This window comes from Conger conger, chromosome 14 (genome assembly GCF_963514075.1).
Source record: "Conger conger chromosome 14, fConCon1.1, whole genome shotgun sequence".
Classification (NCBI taxonomy): Eukaryota; Metazoa; Chordata; class Actinopteri; order Anguilliformes; family Congridae; genus Conger; species Conger conger.
Genome location: NC_083773.1, coordinates 7,613,231 through 7,630,564, shown reverse-complemented (window position 1 = coordinate 7,630,564; position 17,334 = coordinate 7,613,231). Strand labels below are relative to the sequence as shown.

The window sequence follows — 17,334 nt, the reverse complement described above, 5'->3', positions numbered from 1 at the left end:
CACTCTGGGAGTAATCAGCGGGATGCTAGGCTTAGAGATGCTTGCCAGTGTGGAGGATGGTAACAGCTGGGTGCATTCTAATGGGGGTGACCACTGATTGTCAATAAAGACAGAAGTATCATGAAGTGGCTTTAGTTCTCTAGTTTCAGAGTTCTCTTGGAGAAGCTCTCCCTGTGTACATTGTAGCTGATTGGACCGGCTGTGGTCATCTCTCGTCTTGGGGTTCCTAAGTCTGTTACTGGAGAGCTGGTCACCACATCAGACAGATTTCCCGACTGGACCACTGGACTATAGGAGTTTGCTAGCCATCTAGCTATAGCAGGTCCACCTGTTACCACCTTGAATTTCGCTCTTTTCAAAAAACGTCCAACTTCCAAAAATTCCAAAAATCAATCCAACTTTGATAACTTGGTGACCTTTCTGTTGGTCTGTATCTCTAGAGATCCTCTTTTGTGTTTTATGGCATTTTAATTGTCTTTGGTGTTGTTCACTAATCTATGCTATTTTCTTAACTACTGACACTGACAAAACTATCTACAGTTAGCTTCATTATTCTGCATTGTCACACAAAATAGACCCTTGACTTTGGACAATGACATACACAGGCATGTTTCCCAGCAATATTATCAGAAAAGAAGACACTACTTCTTTCAAAGAATGTACACTACCACTGAAATGAATGAAGAGTGTTTGCAATATTAGCATTCTCTGCACGTGTGACTAGGAACAGTTACAGATCTAGAACGATAATTGAAGAATGTACCAACGGTTCAACATAACATGATATCTCTGATACCATGTCTGCTGGTCACATTTTGGCTTGATCTTGTCACAATTGCAATGCAGTTGGTACACACTGATTAGCCTATGTTGCACCGAAAATGCATCTTTGCATTATATCTTCCATACTTTAATTATCATGAGGTATGGACTTGAAAAGATACATTCCAACAAAATATGTAAATTAGCTCATTTGCATACTTTCTTTCAGATTGTAAATAAGACATGTTTGCATTTATCAACACAGATTTTTCATGAATAAAAATTATGAAATTTCAGGATCTAATAATGAGATTTATAACAAAAATTATTGGTCCTGTAATATCATCCAAAATCAGGTTTCGAGAAAATCGACTCCAAAGATATGGTAAATAATTATACTGATTTCACTATACACCATACCCATGGCATAACACAAACAAAATAATATGTATTATCTTTGAAATGTACGAATTTGCCTTTACGTTTACGTTTGCCTTTTATTCTGCGATGAAATTAAAGGAGAAACCTAAAAGGAAATAAGGTGCAACAGTGTTTAATATTAAACTCAGCTGAATGCATTCAAGTGCAAAATTAAAGTGTAATTAAGAGCATTATAATATTTTTAAATGAAAGCCGGTCAAAATACCCCACAGTGCATGGCAATATAAATAAATAAGCGCTTTCCTTTACTTGCAGATAACATACAGTAGTGTGCAAAGATTTGGGCACCCAGGTCAAAAAGCCTTTTAGAGTTAATATCTAATTGAACAGAAGCAAACCTGACATCTAAATGGTGTCAATTTTACTTGGAAGGTTTTTTCAGAGACACTGTCACATAAACCTGATAGGAATAGCCAAGCCTGAACCCCCCAAAAATCCTTTCTTTAACAAGCATGGCCACCATTTATCGCCATGAACCAGTGGATTGGGGAAAGAGGAGCACCCTGAGAAAACAGCAGACCTTCTGAGTGTCACTTTTAGGGGTGCCTAAGTGTCCTTTGTAGGGGAGCCTGGGACATCCTGGGGTTGGTCTTCATTGTCTCCAGAGAAGGCGTTCTCATCGTTGGGAGGTGGCTGGGCGGAGCGTCTTCTCTGATTGGCCAATCTGCACCAGCGGATATAGACATAGGCCGGGTGAATGAATGTGGCCAGGCACAGGATGCACAGGGCTATGTTTATCTGCGGAGGGAGTAAGAGAAGAGACTGGAACAGCTGTGCATATATTATTTGTCAGAACAGATCTGGGCCAAATATGTATTTAAAATTCATTCATTCATTCATTTTCCATCCATCCATCCATCCATTATCTTAACCCGCTTATCCTGAACAGGGTCGCAGGGGGGCTGGAGCCTATCCCAGCATACATTGGGCGAAAGGCAGTAATACCCCCTGGACAGGTCGCCAGTCCACTGCAGGGCACACACACCATTCACTCACACACTCATACCTATGGGCAATTTAGACTCTCCAATCAGCCTAACCTGCATGTCTTTGGACTGTGGGAGGAAACCGGAGTACCCGGAGGAAACCCATGCAAACACGGGGAGAACATGCAAACTCCGCACAGAGAGGCCCCGGCCGAAGGGGATTCGAACCCAGGACCTCCTTGCTGTGAGGCGGCAATGCTACCCACTGCACCATCCGAGCCACTGTATTTAAAAATACTTTGTTTTAATTATATTGGTCTAATGTATTTCAGAACCTTTTGGTCTCTTTCAAATCCCTGCTGTTTACACAAAACGGCAGCAATGGCAGCTGCATTTTCACACTTCACATTAAATTCAATACAATTCAATTGAATTCAATTCAATTCAAATAGCCTTACTGGCATGACAAAATCATGGTAGCGTTTCAACGAATAACAAGTGTCCTCCCACTGGGAGTCCAAGGCTGCAGATTGTCAGGTTCTGTATTTCTCTGTTCCTGTGTATTTAGACCCTGTTCTCTATCCGTAGTCATGTCATCTTGTTATTTGTTTCACCTGAGTCTTGTCACCTGTTCCCCACTTACACGCCTGTTCATCATTTCAGATCATTACATCTGTGCATTTATACAGATGGTTCTGGGGAGCTCCCTGGCATTCAGGGTTTAGGTTTCTTTCTCGCCCCAGTCTGGTTGCTCTCGCCGTCTGCTTTTTTGCGTGCTCTGTGGCGGTTATCTCTAACTTCAGTAGTAGGCGGGGTGTACCTATTGCCCTCCAGTTGGTGTAGGTGGGTGTAATCAGTTTGTAATATGTGCTGGCACCCCTGTTTGGGCGCTGACTCATTGTGTCACCTGGAGGTGTATGACAGTCTACAGAATGTTCAGCTGTGAGACAATGATCTGGAATTTGAGTAATTTTAAAACAAGAACATTCAGCAAAAAACTGCTTTGTAAGAAAGAACTTGCTAGAAGTTAAGTTCTCACTGGCATATGTTTTTTTAGTCACTATTGTCCCATTCCCTAACTAGGTGTTCGGTTCTACCACCATTAAGCCTAGAAACTGGCACTCCACAGAAACATTAAAACAATACAGAAGTGATCTTGGTGACAGTTGGCGACTGAAAAATCCATCAGTCAGAGAATATTCACACTTTTCACCGCCCCATGAAACATTCAATATACAGTGGTGTGAAAAAGTGTTTGCCCCCTTCCTGATTTCTTATTTTTTTGCATGTTTGTCACACTTAAATGTTTCAGATCATCAAACAAATTTTAATATTAGTCAAAGGCAACACAAGTAAACACAAAATGCATTTTTTAAATGAAGGTTTTTATTATTAAGGGAGAAAAAAAATCCAAACCTACATGGCCCTGTGTGAAAAAGTGATTGCCCCCCCTGTTAAAACATAACTTAACTGTGGTTTATCAAACCTGAGTTCAATTTCTCTTGCCACACCCAGCCTGATTACTGCCACACCTGTTCTCAATCAAGAAATCACTTAAATAGGACCTGCCTGACAAAGTGAAGTAGACCAAATGATCCTCAAAAGCTAGACATCATGCCGAGATCTCAAGAAATTCAGGAACAAATGAGAAAGATCTCAATTACTTTCTGTCAGTCTGGAAAAGGTTATAAAGCCATTTCTGAAGCTTTGGGACTCCAGCGAACCACAGTGAGAGCCATTATCCACAAATGGCGAAAACATGGAACAGTGGTGAACCTTCCCAGGAGTGGCCAGCCGACCCAAATGACCCCAAGAGCGCAGCGACGACTCATCCAAGAGGTCACAAAAGACCCCACAACAACATCCAAAGAACTGCAGGCCTCACTTGCCTCAGTTAAGGTCAGTGTTCATGACTGGGCAAAAATGGCCTGCATGGCAGAGTTCCAAGACGAAAACCACTGCTGAGCAAAAAGAACATTAAGGCTCGTCTCAAATCAAAATTGACGAGACAAAAGTTTAACTTTTTGGAAGGTGTGTGTCCCATTACATCTGGCGTAAAGGTAACACCGCATTTCAGAAAAAGAACATCATACCAACAGTAAAATATGGTGGTGGTAGTGTGATGGTCTGGGGCTGTTTTGCTGCTTCAGGACCTGGAAGACTTGCTGTGATAAATGGAACCATGAATTCTGCTGTCTACCAAAAAATCCTGAAGGTGAATATCCGGCCATCTGTTCGTGACCTCAAGCTGAAACGAACTTGGGTTCTGCAGCAGGACAATGATCCAAAACACACCAGCAAGTCCACCACTGAATGGCTGAAGAAAAACAAAATGAAGACTTAGGAGTGGTCTAGTCAAAGTCCTGACCTGAATCCTATTGTGATGCTGTGGCATGACCTTAAAAAGGCGGTTCATGCTCGAAAACCCTCCAATGTGGCTGAATTACAACAATTCTGCAAAGATGAGTGGGCCGAAATTCCTCCACAGCGCTGAAAGAGACTCATTGCAAGTTATCACAAATGCTTGATTGCAGTTGTTGCTGCTAAGGGTGGCCCAACCAGTTATTAGGTTTAGGGGGCAATCACTTTTTCACACAGGGCCATGTAGGTTTGGATTTTTTTCTCCCTTAATAATAAAAACCTTCATTTAAAAACTGCATTTTGTGTTTACTTGTGTTGTTTTTGACTAATATTTAAATTTGTTTGATGATCTGAAACATTTAAGTGTGACAAACATTAAATAAAAAAAAGAAATCAGGAAGGGGGCCAACACTTTTTCACACCACTGTATGATATATATATTCATGAATCACTCAGTAGGGAAGACCACGCAAACACCTAAAAAAAGAAAGACACATTTCATGAATTTTACAGCAAATGATACACCCCTGACAAAGATCCTGACCCAACAGATATTAACACCTTCCTTAATAACTTAGAATTACCCCAACTTAATAAAGAATAAGCAGACTAACTCAACACACCATTAACACCCAAGGAACTCCATACAGCACTCAATAAGATGCCAAACAATAAAGCTCCATTACCTGATGGCTTTCCTGCTGAGTCCTGTGCACATTTTTGGGATACAATCTTACCTTTTTAGAATGGTCCTTAATATTAAACATTACTGAACAATTCCTCCGCACATGAACACAGCCCTCATCTCAGTACTACTGAAACCCTATCACTCACAACATCTGGCTCCACGGTGGTGGAATGAACTCCCCGTTGAGGTCAGAACTGAAGAATCTCTCCCCACCTTCAAGTGCAAGCTGAAGACACACCTCTTCAAGCAGCACCTCTCCCCATCCCTCCCTACCTCCCTCCCTGTGAACCTTAATTGTTGTCTCTGTGACTTGCTTTGTGTATCGGTATTTGTAGTTGGCTAGGTAAGCAGTGTTTGGATAGTTAACTTTGGTCACTTTTGCTCTGTTGTTTGTTTCTTTGTTCAAAAAAATAATAATAATAAATTGGCCCTCGTCCTTATCTTTGTTGTACAGGTAGCAGTTGAAATTGTACTTCCCTCTAGGGTCTTTCAGCGAACTTATCCCGGGTTATGGGTCTGCACTTTGTTGTACGTCGCTCTGGATAAGAGTATCTGCCAAATGCCAATAATGTAATGTAATGTAATGTAACACAGACCTAAACATTATCAGTAAAGCACTAGCCACCAGAATGGAAACCGTTAACTCATCCATCCAGATCAAACTGGATTCATCAAAGGCCGACACTCATCAAATAGCATGCGCGGATTAGTTAATTTAATTCACGTATCAAAACAAAACAAATTGAAAACACTAATTGTACCATTAGACGCAGAAAAAGCTTTTGATAGAGTAAAATGGAAGTTCTTTCATGGAACGCTGCACAAATTTGGTTTCAGAGAATTGTTCATTCACTGCTTAAGAATTCTGTATAGTACACCAATGGCCACAGTTGTTACTAACGGATTAACATCACAGAGTTTCACACTGCACAGCGGTACCAGGCAAGGCTGCCCACTCTCTCCTTCCCTTTTTGCTCTGTTCATTAAACCCCTTGTCACTGCAATACGTCAAAACATCAACATCAAGGGAATCCAAACCCTCAACACTCACCACAAGATTAGCCTATACATGGGCCATGTGTTGCTGTATCTACAAGAACCATCAAACTCTCCACAAGAAACCATCATTAATTCATTCTCCAACATTTCCTATGCTATAAATTGGACAAAATCAACAATTCTACCCATATATGGTGATGACTGGAATGCTGCAGCTCAAAACCCACTACTCCCCATTCAAACTGGTAACATTAAGTGTCTGGGCATAAATATTTCCGCCAGACTGTCACAGTTGTTTCACCTAAACTTCACTCCATTATTAAAAACAATAGAAGATGACCGCTGGATAAACGTACCCCTCTCATTAATTGGCAGAATAGCTACTGTAAAAATTATCATAATACCCTAAATGAATGACCTCTTCACGATGACTCCGACCCAGCCCACCACAAAATGGTTTAATTCACTAAATTCACTAAATGTGATCAAATTGGTCACATTGCAGAAGCTCAAAACTCAAGGAGGATTAGAATTAATTTTCAGAATTATTATTTGGCAAATCAACTACAATAGAACAACATAATAAAACACCATAATTGCTTTAATAACACAGTAATTTCAACAACCCTGACAGCCTGGTGGAAAATCAACAAAATCTTCAAATCTACAATGAAACCCTGGAAACCCTTCAACACACGGAAGCAAAGTGGTATCATACACCTCCACCACTTTGTCGAGGACCCGGCCCTAGGCCCGCCTGATGAGAGATTGACAGAAGATGGGTTAGGCAGGAATGTATTGTTAACCCCTCGCACACGCCAATGGGGTAGGAGTAAAAGCTCCCGTAAGAGGAGAAGTATATGGTACAAGATAAATGTACAACCGTATATGGACACTGAGGAGTCTGAAGTCAGAGGACTTAGATTCAGGGTTTTAGAGAGCAAGGCTAAAGGCCTGACTGAGGCCATGAGTAGAATGTGTTCTAGCATGACCATGGAAGATGCTGAACAGGCTGAACGGGAAATTGGTGATTGGAGTTTGGCATTCAAGGAGACGGTAGATGTGATAACATACTTAGTTGACACGTGCGGGCTTGCTCCTACAGGGGAAGAGCAACAGGATGGCCTGGTTAAAGCAACAGGATGAGAAAGACAATGAAGATAATTGGGAGATCAAAGAGTATGAGGAGATGGAAAAATGTAGGAGAGATAAGGAAAATGGAAGGGATGTCAATACCGAAAGAAGATTAAGAGGCTTCAAGGGCCTTCCTGATTATAGCACAAATAATTTATCGGATAGATTCAAAGGACTAACAGTGGAGGAGTTAAATGATGAATTACACTCAGCTATTAGCTGGATGTCCTTTGTAGATCCCTTAAGGCGCCACAAAAAGGGGCACCTGAAGAGTGTATTGAGATGGTGGCAGGCACTAACTTCTGGCTTGCATGAGGTCAAGGTGTGGAGGAAGTCAAGGAGAGACTATGAAATTGAAACAGACACCAGTGATGGATAGGTTCCTTAAAAAAAAATACACAAAAAATCTAGTGTTTTTCCACTCGTATATTGAGATGGTGGCAATTCCCAACCGGAGGGGCACATGAGATAAAGTATTGGGGAAATTTCTTTTGAGGTATGAGAAAATGACAGTGGGACAAACAGAAGTGATGAATATGGTCATTAAAAAGTTGCATAAGAGATAAATGTCTTGCCGCTTGATATATTGGGGACATTTCTTATCAAAAAGGTACACTCTTATACGCAAAAAGGATATATAAGGAATAAGCTTTTAGACCTTAGGATAGCATCTTAGAATTTTGCTTCACAAGATATCTACGAGCTGTTGAAGAAAGAGCCACGCAGAACAACTATAATCAAGCTTGAGTGGTAATTATAATCTATATTACTTGTAGAAGTAGGAAAAGTAATACATAGAAGTAATACATTATACGTTTCCTTTTAATATTATGTACTATTAACATTAAGGTACTATATAAGGTAGAAAAATGTAGAGAAGTTTTTATAGTTAGATAAATATAATATTCTAGGAATAGTTTCTTTTAAACGTCCAGAAGGGGGAGCTATAGGATAAGGCTAAGGCCAAAGAGGATGGGTATGTGATGGGTGTACCTTGATTTTTAAACATCATGGTGGAAAGGTAAATTAGAAAGAGCTAAAGGGGTATATGTAACTTGCATGTGATCAGCAAACTGAAAGATGATATTTACACTGTAATCTGTATAATTATATTCTTTTGATTGATTATAATAAAGTATATCTTACTATAATCATATGTGATAAAGATTCTTTAGAGGAATACATTGAATACAGGACATCGAATACCAGATTTGCATCACACCCTTCACTTCGAGACTGGGCTGGAAGTTCAGTAGAACTTACCAGGGCTCCAGAACGTTCGGAGTACTTGAGTTTGTCCCCGAGACACCTCATGGTGAGGTACTGCTCGTGGGAACGTGAGGTCTGAGCTCGGCAAGGGGTCCGTGGCTCACGACAATTTTGGCGCCCAACGTGGGGCACGAGTAGTTGAGAACTGCTCACGGCCTATCGAGGCACTGCCCGAGTAGATTCCTACTCGTGAGGCTCGAGTCAATTACTGGCACTGACGAGAAAGGTGCTGGACACCTAAGTAGTGAAACCGTAATACTCGAACTCGAAAGGAATCGAGGTAATTTAGATTAAGTTACAATATTAGAAGACTGTATAGGACAGAAAATTCTAATAAAGTGATAGTATAAATATAAATTTACAACTAGGTGGGAAAATGGCTGTTAGTGATATGCCAGACCCACATATAGAAGTATATTTCGGAGCGGTTGAATCACTGTTCCATGAAGTGCAGAGGCCTTTTCCTTGGCCGCTGCACTTAGCGGATCCATGCAACCTTGGCCAGAGTGCTGGAGCAGGTGTGTCATGGGCAATTAGTAGAATATTAGATGGGCATATTCAAAGGGGAGGATGGTATGAACAGAGATTACTGTTGGCTCAGCAGGATACGGCACGTCAGGTGATAATCTCCCAAACAGCAGATTGGGTCCTGCTCAATTGGGTCCAAATATAACTGCAATTTTGAGTCATGTGCCCCCTTATGGGCAACACCCTACGAGATCGAAGGCCCTGTTGTTGGGCGCCAAATCTGCAGGAACGCCTTCACAATGACTAACAATACTAACTTGCAACTTATACAGTGCAAAGTAATCCACAGAGCACATATCACTCAGCACAAGATGTATAGGGTGGGACACACAGACTGTGATGCATGCTCTCACTGCACACTAAACACACCAGACAATTACCTCCACTCCACCTGGCTCTGCCCACCAACTCAACGCTTTTGGCAAGAAGTTATCAAAAGAATTCATCTCATTTTGAGCTGCAGCATTCCAGTATCTCTATCCCTCTGCCTGCTCGGAGATCTCTCGGTAATAAAACCACCAATCCAAAACTGAAAACCAATACTCAGCGCCTTAACTGCCACCAAGAAAACTATCCTGCTAAACTGGCAAACTGGCATTAAACATCACACAATGGTTAAACCTCCTCAAAGAACACATATCCATGGAACAAATTACACTCCGGCACCAAACCTCATTCTTTAAAACAGTTTGGGGCCCCTTCATCATCTCATTAGCCCTGTCACCTGTTTTGCGAAAATTTTCTTAATAGAACACTACAAATAGACGGCAGGCTCTGTCGCGTTTGTCACTGTCAGCTTTCCAAAACAGTGCACAAGAGCATGGAACTGTATAATAACACTTTATATTTTTGATGCTTTAGCTTGTGGAAGAACCTATGCACTTGTAAGTCGCTTTGGATTAAAAGCACCTGCCAAATTACTAAAATGTAAAAAAAAAATATATTACGCGTTATATTCAAAGACTGTGGGAACAGTGTTGTGGTTTGAGGTTGTTTGTTGCTGCAATTCCTCTCTTGACCATTAGGAGTACTGTACCTTTAAAGCAGTCAAACTCCAGTGCTGGAGGTCCACAGAGTCCGCAGATTTGTTATTTATTATATGTTGGAAGTATTAACTTAAGTGCTTGACTTAAGTTAAGCACAAGTGCCGAAAGACAATAAAAGACAAAAAATAAAAATAAAAGGTTTGGTAGTCGCCATGGTGTACCTATTGCTTGTTCACCTCGTGGCATCGTCAGTCGAGTTGGAGGTTGTGTCGGCTTTGTTTATCTCACCATTAGGTCTGAATTACCTTGCCCGAGTCAGTGGAGACTGTCATATGTGATAATAGATCATGTTACCAAGGCAGCAATATAGTGCCCTCCTGTATGGCAACTTAGGATGTAATATACAGTACTGTGCAAAAGTCTTAGTCACCTGTATCACATTCTGTACAGATAAGATCCTTTCAAAAATAATTCAATGAAAGGTCCTAAATAAACCGACTATACATTTTATATTACATTTTAGTAATTTGGCAGAACAGTAAAAAACTGAATCAAATCAATATTTTTTGTGACCACCCTTCGGCGTTAAAACTGCATCTCTTCTCTGAGATAGCCAACACTGTCCTCAGTACTATGAGACAATCAGCAGGGAGGTTGCTCCAAGCATGTTGGAGAACTTGCCACAGTTCTTCTGCAGACTTTGGTTGGCTCCTTGCTTCTGATCTCAGACAGCCGTTTTTATGTGAAAAGTAGTCAATTGCTTCCAGTAATATGTCACTTTTTAAAATTAAATACAAAAATGTCTCTGTAAAATTAAATATTTTGGAAAATGAATATTTGGAAATCTCAAATGTGTTCTTTTATACAAGCACACACAAAAAAATAAACATATGTATAATAAAGTCTAGGGTGCCAAAGACTTCTGCACAGTACTGTATTTTGCTATTTTGGGATTTGGGGTTTGGGATATAAATATACATGCTGTGACTGGATTCTGGGTGTGGAGCACAGTGGTGAGGTACTCACATATAAGGGGTCTCCATCCAACACCTCATTCACCAGGATGATGCAGGGGAATTGCAGGAGCAACACCAGGGTCGACAGAACAAATAACAGACCAAACAGCTTCCCAAAATGGCAGACTGGAAAGCTGTAAAGACCACAGGAGAGGGAGATTAGAAGAAAATGTGTGAATGGTATGAGAGGGGGGAAAAGAGGCAAGAGGGGAATCAATGGGAATGAGGAGAGAGAGGGGTTCAATTGTGAGACACATCCTGGTTGCACTGCTGCTCATAATAATCATAATAATCAAAAACTTATACAGAGAACTCAGGATATGAGTTACGCTCACAACAGAGATCAGCACAAGGCTGGGAACACACATTGGGCATCATGTAACGAGAGCCGAACAAATTTGACTGTAAATCATTCAGAAATGTATTTAAACAAACAATGTGGGATTTATCAATGTTTTCGTGTGTCAGTTTGTTAGTAGGATCGGAATGGATTTCACAAGTGCTCTGAACTGTTAGTATCAGGTGCATGAATGAAAAAAACTTGGTTGTAAAGCTTGTTTAGTGCTTCTTATTATTCCATTCATGCATATTTTGTTTAGATTTGAAAATGAGTGGAAAAATTGAATATTAGAATTATTTATATAATATATATAATATAAAAATCTTTATTCAACATTAAAATGGGTGGTTTCATTTAGGTAATCCTGATTAATTATAATGCTTAATTTCAGTTGAATATAAATTCCATAAAACTTGTAAACAAAGTTTGCTATGAATCCCAGCTAACAGAGAAGGTTCTGAGAACATTCAGCAACATTATCTATAGGTTCTAAGAAGGCTCCACTGCAACGTTACTAAATAAAGTTCCTGGAACTTTCTAGAAACATGTGATGTCAGAATGTTTCTTTTTCTTCATCATGTTTTCAGAACATTGCTCACATAACGTACCCAAGATAATGTCACTGCAGTGTTCTGGAAACATGTGATTTAAGAATGTTTTACTTTACAACGTTTTTAGAATGTTGCACGGAAGAGAAATTACATTCCGAAAATGCTGAAGTAACCTACAATACGGTTCATGTATCATTGTTGTGAGAATGTTAAGAAATGTTACATACAAACTTTATAAAAACTCCCACAACACTTGACACATTTATCAATATTTTCGTAAATCCATGTGTAAATATTTGTGATTGAAACCAAAACTAACGAATTTCAGCAGGATTTATCAAACGCGCGTAGATACAACATTTTTTTGTATCCACGCATGTATGTGGATAAATACCAATCAATCGTAAACAAAAAGCTTGTGCACAGCACTTATGATTAGCATAAATTAACGCCCCTAAAATACCTAATAAGGACCAAGGAATTCAATGCCAGGCAGTTTAAAGAGATGGTCGAGAAATGATGAAAGAACTTTGCTTTAGAATGCTGTGTAGCCTACACATGATCTGATTTTAAAAAATCATTATATGACAGTGTGCTACAGCTACTTTGTAGCATACTGTCTTTGCGATTGTAGCAGGGTAGAGGTTGCCTCTTTCCCTGTTGTTCTCTCTGCCGTCCACTTGAACTCTCTCACCCTGGCCCTCCCCTTTTTCTCCCTCTGTACTGCTTCGGCTTCGGTAGCCGAATTAGCATACGAGATTGGCACATTTTAGTATTTTGTTTATAAAAGTCCCATGCAACCTGAACGTATGCCTTGCAAGTGCCTCCCTGTTTGCCACCTGACTTCTGCTGCTCGAGAGCTTGTCCTGGGAAGCTGCGGTTCTTGTCCGTGTTGCTTGACACCAATAGTTCAGGTCGGCTTCATTTTAGTTTAGTAATCCAGTCCGTTCGTATGTTATCTTTGCAATGATTGTGGTGAAATTTTTTGTTTTTACCTCACGTGGCCCAACATCCTCCCTTAGCATCACTAGCCAGCACATAGTTTTATTTACGCAATCTCACTGCTGGTATGTAAACATAGCCACATCAGAAATGTTCTTAGGCTGTACACTTTCAGGTTGTGATCTTGTCACCTTATCTTGCAGGGAGCTCGAGGCCAAATATCTATTGCTTGTCAGTCAATGATGAGTGGGAAGGCTGCTGTTTTGTCTCTAGTTTGAATGGTTTTGTCTCAATCTTTTATTTTTTTGTTTTGGTTCCAATGGGAAATAAGTGTATGTGTTTTATTATTTCTAGTTCTTATGGTTTGGTTTTGCTTCTTTAATATTGCCCCTTTTTGGGCGTTGTCTGTGCGCATGGTTTACTTACAGCAAACTAATTAGTATTGATTAATTGTTTTTATTTCTGTGCATGGTTAAGTTTCCCTTTGGCACATGGTACCAACTGGTACATTTACATTTTTGCCCTTGTGTGCTTGGTACTCTGCTCATTATTTCCCCCCTTTTTCTTTAGCAATGACTGTGTGCCCCTGAGGAGGCTAGGCACCTGGTGGTGGTTTCCTGCACTGCATGTGACTTAAGAGCACGTAGGTCGGTTGATCTCTGAGGTTTATTTCCCTGGGTGAAATTCCCAGGGTGGCATAAGTATACTAGCACACCATTCCTGGTTACCCTCATGCCACACAAACATAAAAATATACAGTAATATACAGCAATTAGTGTGTCAGTTGAAAAGAGCAAATTTGAGATTTCCAAACATTCATTTTTGTATGTATTTCTTTAAATAAATTAATGTAACATATTAAGAAATCGACCACTATCCTGATAAAAACTTGATCGAGGCTGGGATTACCCGGAGAGCTAAAAGGGAGTGAAAGAGCCTGCAGAAGAACTGTGGCAAGTTATCTGATAGTACAGTACTGTGCAAAAGTCTTCGGCACCTGTATAACATTCTGTACAGATAAGATTCTTTCAAAAATAACACAATAAATAAACCGACGATACATTTTATATTACGTTTTAGTAATTCAGCAGAACAGTTAAAAACTGAATCAAATCTATATTTTTTGTGACCACCCATGGCGTTAAAACTGCATCAATTCCCGGAGATAGACAACGCTGTCCTGCAGTTCTATAAGACAATCAGCAGGGCAATTTTTCCAAGCATGTTGGAGAACTTGGATACTGTAAGCATGTTACAGTAGGGAATTGCTTCCAGTAATATGTAACTTTTTTAATTAAATACAAAAATATCTCTGTAAAATCTTTTGGAAAATGAATATTTGGTAATCTCAAATGTGTTTTTTTATACTAACATACACAAAAAAGTAAACATATATATAATAAAGTCTACGGTGCCTAAGACTTCTGCACAATACTGTATATTAACATGTATTGAGGAGTTGTTTATTCTGTTAAGAAATGGATGAGGAAAAACTGATCGTCCTCATGGAGAAATAGAAGAGCTATAGCTAAGACCCACAGAACCTGCTGTAAAAAGATAACATTGAAAAATATACTATTTGGAGCGCCGTCACCATTGCCGTCAGAGCTTCTGATAAGTAACCAATTTCAATGTGCCAAACTAACATCTAAATGTATTTCACCTACTTTTGTTTACACAGGCAACATAAACTAGGTATGTGCCATGCAGGACTGGAATAAAACAAAGGCAGGCGGTGTAAAACGTGGTGCAGCGTCCTACATGCTTATTATTGAATAAATATAAGTTCATATTATTGATTAAATTGGTATAACATGTAATATTATTGATTAATCTGTTCACTTACCTTAATTTAATTGAGTAAATAGAGATGCAGAGCCATGCAGTGTCGGGAGTAAGCAGTGCAATGTCAGGGCCAGGGAAGATACTGCAGTTGTTGGAAAACTGTTCAATTCATGTTCCAGTTAAAAAAAAAATGGTTTGGCATTAGAGTGGCAAAGTTATAAAATCATAAGAGAGACATTGCTGTCTGGAATTACCCAGGAGGGCAACAGCGATGTTTTCACTGTCCTGTACTAGTCCAAGAAGCTGAGGACGGAAAGCAGCAGAACATGCTCTGGAATTGGAGAGGAACGGTCTGTGGATCTTCTGAGTTCTGGCTCCAGTGTGTTGCATAAACTCAAAAGGAGGTGTCTGGGCAGTCAGAACTATTTTTATAATATCTATAGTCAGAAACAACTTGTGAGCCTCACCAAAGAAACTGGTTCAGTCTCTGAAGATGCGCTCTCTCCAAAGAGTGAAACATCACCCATTTTATGTTTCTATATGATATGAATAATAATGATATTAATTTACCTTACTAAAATGATTTTGCCTCTCTAAATTAAAAAGAATAAAAAAAGAATGGAATAATAAAAGCACAAAACAAGCTTGTGTGTATACATCACGTAGGACGCAACACCACAACGACTCCATTTTATACACCAACTCCATTTGTTTTTGCTTCAGTCTTATGTGGCACCAATGTAGTTTATGTAGCCTATATAAACAAAAGTAGGAATTACGATATTGGTAAATCACTGGACAAAATAAATTTTAGCCTATTTTTACCAACATATACAGCTGCAAGAGATTTAATTGTTTTGATTTAGCCTTATTTTGTACACAAAATATAATTATACATTGTCAATGACTGGTCCGCAGTAATTACTGGTGATGACTGCATTGCAGATGGGAATCACATGATGCTTCCGTAGTTCGCTGTACTGCTGCAACACACCTGCGGGCAGATAATGCAGGTACCCACCTGCCTGTCGCGTGCCGTTGTATCTGTCAATGATCAGGCCGTTCCAGATGGCGCACAGTATCCCACATAACTGTGTGTAGGCGAAGTCGTTGGTGTAGTGGCTCACTGAGACAGAGGGAGAGGAGAGCAGAGGATTAGCATACAGCAGCACACCATAGCATGGCCTCACACACTACTACAGCTCCTCAGCCTGCCTCTCTTCTGCTCTTTGTCTCACACTGAAAAGCACAATTAAGCTGGATCAATATTTCTCCTTGACTTTATCTAAATGCAATTTAAAAATGCTTTTCCCTTTTCTCTCCAAATTGGAATTACCAATTGTATGTGTTAGCACCCAGTGCTGCAACCTCCATTATCAGGAAAATTCAGGAAAGCAAAGACAACCATTGTGCTCTCATTTGTGATGCTAATCGCTTCTTCTGATCACAGCGCAGTTTGGAAGTTGAGCAGACATGATTGACAGAAAGAGCATCCCTAGGCAATACTAGGGCCAATTGTGCATCAGCCTGCAGGGCTGCCTGCCATTTGATTTGATGTCGCCCTGTAGCGTAGTGGTTAAAGTACATGACTGGGACCCGCAAGGTCAGTGATTCCCGGTGTAGCCACAATAAGATCCCCTTAACCCTGGGGATGGATTGCTCCAGGAGAGGATTGTCTCCTGCTTAGTCTAATCAACTGTACGTCTGCCAAATGCCATTAATGTAATGTAATGTAATGCCAGACCACGGGGCCCATTCCTGCACAGTGCTTTTACCAGATGACTTATCCCGCGGACATCTGAGCAGCAGACTGAGGAGAGGGGATTTCCTTGGGCTGTGTCTCCGTGAGCCAGCTGGGTCAGCATGGGGTTCAGGGTGCTAATGAACAGGTTGATTTGCAGAGCCATGACAGACACCCACACCAGGTGCCACAGAAAAAACCAGCTGAGCACACACTGCTTAAAACTGTCTACAGGGAGAGGGTGAAGAGAGAGATCGAGAAGCAGAGACAGGTAGACAGATATATAGTGGCACACAGCAGGATAGAGTGGGAGGGAACATGCTCCTATCAATCCATACTCAAACAGTAACCCGTGAAAGCAAAGTGAAACATTTTGTTTTTTTTGCAAATGTATTAAAAATCAAAAACTGAAAACTCATTTACATAATTATTCAGAACCTTTACTGTGGCACTCCAAATTGTTGACAGGTGCATCCTACTTGCTTTAATTATCCTGTCTCTAGAACTTGATTGTCCACATGTGGCTAATTTAATTGCCGATTAATACATTTCCCTTCACAGAGGGAAATGTAACACACCCAATATGGATGTGAACACCCTTAAATTAAAGATGACAATCCAATTTTAACCTCATTATCCATTGCTTGATTTAAAATCCAATGTGCATCGAAATTGTACCATTGTCCAAATACTTACAGACTGCACTGTATGTCTACTGCATGACAGAGCCATACCTGTCTGTGGGGTCTGCTGGGGGTTTCCTTGTTCAGATGTTGCATTCTCTATCCCTTCCACTCCCTGCACAAGCTCTGTGTTGTCTCTTGTTTGTCTTGGGAAACAACAGGTGTTGCATTTGGTCTGTCCA

The 17,334-nt window shown here is 40.2% G+C and overlaps 1 long non-coding RNA gene across 1 annotated transcript; it reads right to left on the bottom strand.

Annotated features, from left to right (window-relative positions):
• Positions 1-1,403: 1,403 nt before the first annotated feature.
• On the bottom strand, positions 1,404-17,324 carry LOC133109641 (uncharacterized). The gene is made up of 4 exons (XR_009704775.1): positions 17,204-17,324; positions 15,750-15,854; positions 11,121-11,244; positions 1,404-1,941 (listed from the first exon to the last, which is right to left on the bottom strand). It is a non-coding gene; the product is annotated as an uncharacterized LOC133109641 (long non-coding RNA).
• Between the last annotated feature and the right edge of the window lie 10 nt (positions 17,325-17,334).